This window comes from Chinchilla lanigera, unplaced genomic scaffold, assembly GCF_000276665.1.
Source record: "Chinchilla lanigera isolate Chin_1 unplaced genomic scaffold, ChiLan1.0 scaffold00049, whole genome shotgun sequence".
Classification (NCBI taxonomy): Eukaryota; Metazoa; Chordata; class Mammalia; order Rodentia; family Chinchillidae; genus Chinchilla; species Chinchilla lanigera.
In genome coordinates, this window is record NW_004955450.1 from 9,071,875 (window position 1) to 9,081,282 (window position 9,408).

Sequence of the window (9,408 nt, forward strand, 5' to 3'; positions counted from 1 at the left end):
GGGGGGGGCGGGGGGAAGGGCGCTGTCTGCAGGGAGGGCCCGGAGCCTTACCTGGGCCCAGGTACTGCGCGCGCCACGCTGGCCAGAGAGGCGATTGCCCTCCGGGTTGAAGAGTGGGACGAGAAACGTCTCCACGCCCATCCCTTCCTGCTCTGGCCAAGTCTAAATAGCTCCCCTGGCGTGGGGTGCTTGCTTAGAAATGCGGGTCCTGCTGCCCAGGATGGTGAAGAACGTAGGAAAAGGTGCCCAAGGGCACAAATCGCGAGTCAGGAGGAAGCACCCCAAAAACAAAGTTACCCGCCGTCAGAAGTCACTTCTAGTCCCGTGACAAACTAATACATTTTAATTTATTTCTGTTTTCCCAAGACAGGGTCTGGCTACATATCCCAGGCTGCCTTGAACTCACCTTGTACTGTACAGCCGAGGCGGGCCTTGAACTCACAGCCATCCTGCCTCAGCTTCCCAAGTGTTGGGATTACAAGCCTGGGCCACCACCCCCGGCTAAATTAATGCATTTTAAGATACAAAAAGGAAACTGAACGTAACATATGAAGTTCTTTGCTGCTTCAGATGCCAATGACATTAAAGTGTGTGTCTCTTGGCCTCGTGCTTTGGGCAAGAGGAAGGTCGTAGCCTGACCAGGACTCTGTCAGTCACAACTCAACAGCATTATTTTCTCCACGTCCAGATGAGGAAACAGAGGCACAGGGGCTTGCCTATTTACTTCTCCTGGGAAAGGTACGCAGTGTTAAGGGTGCAAATGTGCTAAAACAAGAAGCCCACACTAGCAGGTGTGCCTGCCCCGCAGCTGGGAGTCGTGTGTGTCTAGTGCCCATGCTCACCCTTGCAGGTAGGGCTTTTCCAAGTGCAGCTCTGGGGGCCACCTGTACAGGGCCTGCAGGAGCCAGTTGTCACAGGGAGAGGGTGGCCCAGCTTGTGGTTAGTGGCAGAGGAGAAGGGGTGGTGAGCCCCAGAGGGGGCGGGAGTTCAGTACTGAGCCCAGGTACTTCCCTCTGCCTCAGGCCGCCCTGTCTGCAAAGTGCGGTAGGCGTCCAGATGCGGATGGTTGGGACGTAAGTGACAAGAGGAGCAGAAGCTGTCCTCCTCACCTGCTCCCGAGTGCCAGGCAGCATCAGTAGGGTGGGCAGAGACAGTCTCCCCACACACACCCTGTCCTTGGCTCCCCAGGCCCCGGCAGCCTAGTGCCTGGCCTGCGTGTGGCCACTAGAGGGTGCATGCTGCATCAGGGCCTCCGAGCTGTGGCCTGGGGACTCCTAGGCTCCCGGACAGCCGGCCACAAATGCGGCTCCAGTGTGGAATGGATGTATGGAAGGAGGAGGGGAGGGCCCCACCACTCATCACCAAGTAATTCTGCCCCTCTGTGCCGGCTGCCCAGCTCTGTGCCTGCCCCGGAGCCTAGCACCACCTTGCCACCCTCCCAGCGTCACTACCAAGAGCTTGCGCCTCCTTGACCCTTTTCTTTGGCTTTTTGAGACAGGGTCTGGCTATGCAGTTCAGGCTGGCCTTGAGCTCACTTTGTAGCCCAGGCTGGTCATGAACTCGCAACGATCCTCCTGCCTCAGCCTCCCAAGTGCTGGGATTACAGGCGTGCGCCACCACGCCCGGCCTCGTGACTCATTTTTTAAGAGGATGCAGAGGTCAAGCACAGTCATTTCAGCCAGCCGCCTTGCCGGTAGGTGAAACTTGAACCCAGGGCCACTCAAGGTAAGTGTGAATCTTAGCACCTGGTCCTTGGCCCTGGAGAAGCGTCCATGCCGACTGGGAAGGTAAGGACACAGAACATGAAGCAGCAGAAATTATGCCAGGCAGAGCTTGCTTCCGGGTGGCAGGAAGGGGCAGGGTCAGGGGCTACTGCGTACAAACACAGACACCATGACCACCTCTTGTCACCACGGCTCTTTTATTTTTCATTTTATTTTAAGACAAGGTTGCTTCAAGTTTCCTAGGTTGAGCTTGAACTTGCCATTGACCTGCCTCAGCCTCCCAGAGTCTGGGATTACAGGCGTGCTTTACCATACCCAGCTCATGACAAGGTCTGGATGGTGGGGGTAGGGGGGTAGCCAACACACTGTCTTTCAAGAAGTACAGGGACAAAGGACGGCAAGCACAAGGTGGGCGTGCCTGATACATTCCAGGACGTCAGAAAAGCAACCGGGTGGAGAATTACCAAGGGGGCAGACTGTAGTGTCACACAGGCCATTGTTGGGTCTTTGGGCTGTATTCTGAGTCTCTAAGGAACCCGTGTTCTGAGCCAGAGAGAGACAGGACCCGCCTCTGCTCGTTGCCGTCCTTGGTTGTTGCAGTCTTGGACTCGAACTCAGGGCCTGGTGCGGGATGGGCTCAGGCTCCAGCGCCTACCTGCACCCAGAGCAGTCTCTGCTTTAACAGGCTCCCCCTAACGGCCGCGCGGGGAACAGCACGCAGGAGGTCGCCGTTGTGGACTAAGGTGGAATTAGCAGAGGCTGGAGAGCTGCAGTGAAGCCTTGGACTTACTATCCATCGCCAAGAGACAAGCTTCACGCTGGCGCACGCCTGTAACCGAAGCACTTGGGAGGCTGAGAAAGGAGAATGGCTGAGAGTTTGAGGCCCGCCTGGGCTACATAGTGAGTTCAAGACTAAGCTGAATTACATAGTGAGACTCTGCCTCAAAAAAAAAAATGTCACAAATACACACAATAAAATTTCCCCAACATCCTCCTGCCTCAGCCTCCTGTTTGCTGGGATTACAGGTGTGCACACGAGTTCAACTCCATTTTAAATATTACAGCTAATCCAGGTATTTTAGGGAATCAAATACAAAATTCCTATGCATTTTTTGCTTGTTTTTGTTTTGTTTATTTTCTGATTTTTTGAGACAGGGTCTCGCTAAGTATTTCCAGCTAGCCTCAAACTCTTAGCCACCCTCCTGCCTCAGCCTCCTGAGTGTTGATTACGGGAGTGCACCAACATGCCTAGCTTCATATGAGTTTCTGGACAGATAGGGGAGGCTACTGAAGAATGCCATGGTCAAGCTGGGCATGGTGGTGCACATCTATAATCTCAGCCACCCAGGAGGCTGAGGCAGGAGGATCAAAAGTTTGAGGCAGCCTGGGTAATTTAGCAAGACCCTCTCTCAAAATAATATTTTTTAAAGGGCTGGGGGGGTGTAGCTCAGTGGTAGAGCACTTGCTTAGTATGTACAAGGTCCCGGTTTAGTCTTCAGTATGACACACCACATTCCACACACACATACACACACAGTGACAGTCAGTGTGATCAGCCTCCGTCCCAGCCCCTTTTGGAGGAGGCTCTTTCTCCCAGGCCTCAGGGGATGGTTTGGGGAACTGGGCATTCAGTGCCCCTCCACGCTGCCTGAGGGCGACCTCGACCCTCCAGTGGATCCCTGACTCATACAGCAGGGCCTCCCGGCCTGGCTGGCTGAGGTCCCCATTTTCCTTCCCTTTTCTACTCTATGGACCCAAACAGGAAAGGGCCTGCTCCTGAATGCCTGGGGATCCCTCATACCCCGCCCCTGCAGGAGCCCCCATCTGCCCAGAATGTCCGGCCTCCTTTGCTGAACGTTTCTTCCTCCCTGCAGCCAGGACCCGGACGGAGACTCCCACCCTCACTGCCGCCGCAGCATCCTTCATCCCTCCTTCCTCCTTCCTGGGGCTGGAAAGAGTGGTCGCACCCATCCAAGACACTCCCCGGGCGTGGTGGTGCACGCCTGTAATCCCAGCACTCAGGAGGCTGAGGCAGGAGATCGCTGTGAGTTCCAACCCAGCCTGAGCTACATAGTGAGACCCCCATCTTTGAAAAATTAAAAAAAAAGAGCCTGGGGATTTAGCTCAGCCGCACAGTACCTGCTTGGCAAGCGTGAGGTCGTGAGTTTGATTCCCGGTACTGGAAAAAAAAAATTTTTTTTTAAATAATAGTAGTAAGAGTAAAGATATTGGTACACTTCACTTCATCAACATGGAACCCAGTTTTTAAAAAATTGACAGCCTACCATCCAGCTGTGGAAAAAGAAATAAGCAACACTTGGATGAGAAGATTGAGACATAAAATGACTCAACAATGTAGATAATATTTGCATACATTTCTTTAAAATTATGCTTGCCTGGGAAGACATATGATAAACTAGTAAAGATAGGTCTCTCTGGAAAAGAGAGAAGCTGGATACTGGTGCATTATCTTTTCTCCATGCCCACTGGAGTTTTGTTTATTGGCTTTTTAAAATATACTCTATTCAATAGGTGAGACTTGTACCTTGGACCAAATCTAAACAGTATCGAATGCTCAGTATAAAAGGTGTGTGGTAGCGTACACCTGTGATCTCAGTACTCTGAGAGGCTGAGGCAGGAGGATCTCAAATTCAAACTCAGCCTGGGCAACTTAGCAACTCCATGAGACCTTGTCTCAAAATAAAGAATATAAATAGGGCTGGGTGTGCCGCTCAGTGTGAAAGCTCTGGGTTCAATCCCTAAGGGTACCAAAAAAAAGAAAAGAAAAAACTGATTCCTTGCTCTCTCACACCTGCCCCAGTTCCTGTGGCAATGACTTCTCCATTTTGGTGCCTTGGGCTGAACTAGTCCATCAAAAACAATGCAATCAATTATTTAAAACCAATACATGTTGGTCAAATAGTAAACATTTGTTGAAGAAAGGAAGCAGCTGACAAAGGATTCAGTACCCACAACAGGTCAGTAACTGGCAGCGTAGGTCAGGACACAGGTACATAGGAAGACAGAAGCAGGAACGACCGGAACCAGGTGCCATTCCTGCGGCCCGTGTGCCTGTCCTGTCGCGTCCTGCACACGCGGCTTCCCCTGCAACATTGACCCTTCCCACCAGAGCTGAATGGCTGCAGGCTCCTGTTTCCTTCCAGGTGCCCGATGTCCACAGCGTGTGTCGCCTACACCCGCATCAGCACCAGCCAGGCTCTGGAAGGGGCCAAGGACGGTCACCATGCCTGCCGGGGCCTGGGGTTGTATGCGGGCCTGCATTGGGGCATTGTGACACTTTTTCACAGGCCCCTTCTTGCCTTAAAAAATTCAAATGAAAGTCTCTAATCTCAGCACCCTGAGAGACGGAGGCAGGAGGGTCACAAGTTCAAGGCCAGCCTGGGCAATTTAGCAACTTTGCAAGACGCTGTCTTGGAATAAAACAGTCAAGAGCTGGGGTAGCAGCTCAGTGCGAAGGCTGTGGGTTCAATCCCCAGTGCTGCAAAAACTAAAACAAAGAAAGATCAGTGTCCCTGGCGTTTTAAGAGGCCCCTCCAAGACCCTGTGCCCAGCAGCCTCGAACGCACAACCGGAACTGGTCCCTATGGGTGCCGCTTAAAGCCCCGAGGCTCAGGGCACAGAGTGTCCCCTGCCCGGAAGATTCAGGGCTTCCTACCTCAGGTGGGTCTCCCCACGGGTGGCCCCTCACCCTAGACCGCTGGAGCCTGCAGCTCTGGACTCAGCCACAGGCACCACTATCTCCCTGAGGGGAGGGAGGACTCGAGATCTCCATCTTTCTCCTGGCAGAGTGAGTGTCGTATGCATCCAACTCTGCAGACAAGAAGGAGAGAACACCCTGCGCCACACGTCGGAGGCTGCCGGAGGAAGAAATCCAGGCAGGCTACCTGGAAGAGTAGGGCCTGGGTGGGGAGAACAGGCATGGCGCAGAGGAAGTTAGGAGCCTGTGGGGAGGAGCTTCTGGGAGCCGTAGCAGGGAAGCCTGTAAGGCACTGCCTCGGCCTCACGGAGCAGCAGCCGGCCCCGGGCTCCAATGACCAGTCATTGTCCCCACTAAGACGGTATTGTTTAGGGGCCCCTGGGCAGGGTGAGTGAGACAGAGGCCGGGTCATCCTGATGGCCATATCAGTTCCGATGATGTCAGCGATTGAGAGTTCCGAGTCACACTGTTGCTGCTCGCTGCATGGATGCTTGACAGGTTGAACTTAAACTTGCTCAAAATAAGCCCTGGATACAAAGGGTAAGATCCTCCCAACTGCAGCACTACGAGGGCTGGGACCAACCTGCTGGGGAAGCTGAGCCTCTTCTTCCTGGGCACCCCCCGAGGCCTGCTAGGCGGGAAGATGTGCACAGGAATCCGCTGTCTGTCTGTCTGTCTGTTTTTAGAAACAAGGTCTCATGGACTTTCCCAGGCTGGCCTCGAGCTCACAGATGCTCCTGCCTCAGCCTCCCAGTTGACGCAAACACCACACCTGGCTAGCAGTCAGCTGCTCAGGGTGGGGAGAAGAGCTGCATTTTTCAGCATTCCTGCTTGATACATTTTTATATATTGTTTCTTCTTTTTTTTAATTGGTGAAACATACCACTCCATCAATATATATTTTGTGCTTTTTTTTTTTTTTTTTTTGGTATCAGGAATCAAACTCAAGACCTTGCACTTGCCAGGCAGGCGCTTGTGCTGCTGAGCTATATCCCTGGCCCTCTTTTACTTTCTAAAGATGGGATAGTAGGAAATATTTCTTTCTTCTCTTAGGAAAAATAAAAGCCAGTACAAGACCAATGACAACTAGTAGCAGACAGTGAAGTGTTAGTGGCAGATTATGAGCGCTGGCTCCGTGCGAGCAACATATCTTCTTCCCCAACCCAGGCAATCAGGGTGATTGCTTTCTTAGCTGGGGATTTTTTTTTTTTTTTTTTTTTTTTTTTTTTTTTTGGTATCAGGAATCAAACTCAAGACCTTGCACTTGCCAGGCAGGCGCTTGTGCTGCTGAGCTATATCCCTGGCCCTCTTTTACTTTCTAAAGATGGGATAGTAGGAAATATTTCTTTCTTCTCTTAGGAAAAATAAAAGCCAGTACAAGACCAATGACAACTAGTAGCAGACAGTGAAGTGTTAGTGGCAGATTATGAGCGCTGGCTCCGTGCGAGCAACATATCTTCTTCCCCAACCCAGGCAATCAGGGTTATTGCTTTTTTAGCTGGGGTTTTTTTTTTTTTTTTTTTTTTTGTCTTTTTTTTGAGACAGGGTCCCGCTATGCAGTTTAAGCCAGACTTGAGCTCACTTTGTAGCCCAGGCTGGCCTTGAACTCACAATGATCCTCCTGCCTCAACCTCCAGAGTGCTGGGATTACAGGCGTGAGCCACCAGGCCCGGCTTAGCTGAGAAGATTTTATCCAGGGTGGGGAAAAGACTGCCTTCGCCTGATCACAGTCACGAGACTGCCCCTACTCACCTTTGCACTTGGCATAGCCCTGTGACTATTTCTGGTCAATAAGATGTGAGCAGAAGCACTGTGAGAGGCTGCATAACAGAAGCTGCCTGGGAAGCATCTTCTTTTGACGTTCAACCTTTCCTTCTCCAGCCTAGAGTATGGATGTGATGGCCGGAGCCCTGGAAGCCATCATGAACCACGAAGTGACCTCTGCAGATAGAAGCCATACACTATGGGATGGCAGAGAAGAAACCTAAATCCCTGATGCCCCCTTGAACCCAAAATGCTGGGCCTGGGCTACCTGTCCATTTGGCTCCTGACTTTTTGCTCAACAGGGGATCAACGGGATAGCCTTATGAACACTCGGCAGTCTCTACCACTGAGCTCCATCCCAGCCCTTTTTATTATTTTTGATCACCCTCTTCCACCTGCCTACACAGAAGTCTCCTTCCGGGTTAGTGCCCATCAAACACACCACCGGTGGCCACAGGGCAGCAGGATGGAGCCCAGACTCTGGTGCCAGCCTGCCCAAGTCTAAGGCCCAGCTCTGCCCGTCATACCTGTGTGACTCTGGTCAAATTAACCTCAGTTTCCTCATCTGTACAATGGGGGAAATACTTGGGGGCACTTGAGCTCCTATAGGCCAGCACTTGGCCCCTGCATATGTTCACTGGATATTAGGTTTAACATTATCCTTACTTTTGTGTGTGTTTGCCTGCCATGCTGACCTCTAGTGGAAAGAAGGATATTGAAAAAACTTTGAACACACCAGTCATCTGTGGTAGCCAGTTTACAATCCTGTGACCAAAGACTTGATCAACGACTTGCACAGGGAAAGATTCGTGGTGGCTCAAGGTTGCCGGAGTTCCGTCCATTGGTAGCTGGCTCTGCGCCTTGGGCCTGTGGCAGGGTAGGAACATCCAGGCAGGAGGATGAGACGGGAGAAAACTGCTTACCTCATGGCAGCCAGGAAGAAGAGAGAAAAGGAAATAGAAAGGAAGGGGCCAGGGACAAAACAGAGCGCCCCGGCCATGCCCTTCAGCTAGGCCCCGCCTTCTGTCTCCAGCCCCTCCCATAATGCACCGAGGGACAAGCGCATCAACGGGCCCACCCACTGGGGAAGGTCATCAGTGTCAGGGCCTGTCCTGCAGATGCTGGACATGAATCTCCAAAGTGGCACATTCCTTGCCTGCATTGCTAGGAGGGGGCAGTGTGACTCTGGGTCACCCTTGGCCCCAGCTCTGGAAGAGTTTCTCAGGGCATGGCTTAGATGGGACAGGGCACAGAGGGAACTGTCCTGGGTGCCCGGGTGCCCATCAGTCTCCAGCGGCCACCGTCCTGGGCTCAGCAGGAGTGACACTGGCATGGCAGATCCACGGCACCAAGTGCAGGCAGCAAAGAAGCTTGGGACTGTGAGGTCAGGTGTGGCATGTGTAGTAGCAACTCCCTGTTCTGCTTCCATCTGGCCCTCTCAGACGGTTCCCAGGGCGTGGCCAGTGTCCCCGAGCTCACCCCAGTGTCCAGACACAAGCAGGTTCCCGCTGGAAGCCGGAAGTGGGGGAGCCATGACCAACTGGGTTGGATGGCTCATGCTGGAAATCAGGGGTCTTGTCACCTGCACCACAGGACAGTCTGTTAACAATGGGCCTGTCCTCTGAACGCGGGAGTCTGTGGGACACTTTACGACAGTCGTCGTCTCATTTGAAATGTGCGGCAGCGCTGTTCAGGTTGTTGGTATTACAGCCTGTCTCACACATGCAGGAAGTGAATGAGGGTCCACCTTGGGTGGCGCTCACTTCACCCTTTAGTGGGAAGGTGGGGAGACCGAGGCTGAGGATAAATGACATGTCCCAGGGAGGTGAGATGTTTGGAAGAAGTCTCCTGCTCCTCACAGTGCCAGGGATCCCCCTCAGAATCCTTCCCCTCACTTTGAACACACTTCTCCCATCATTTTCGCCACTTTCCGAAGCTCTTCTGGAAGTCCTCTTTCGTGAGTGTCTAGCTGTGCTGCCCTGGCTGCCTCAAGGTCCTGAACCCATTCAAAACATTTACTTTTCATGGTCATTTTGCATCTGGGAGAGAGCGAGAAGTCACGCTGTGCCATATCTGGGGGAGTAAGGTGGGGGGGCCACAAGTGATGCTTTTCCAGCCTGCCTGTCTGTGGATGGCACTCAGCAGCACTCACTGCATTTGTTATCATACTTCATAAAGACACTCACGAAAGAGGACAACCAG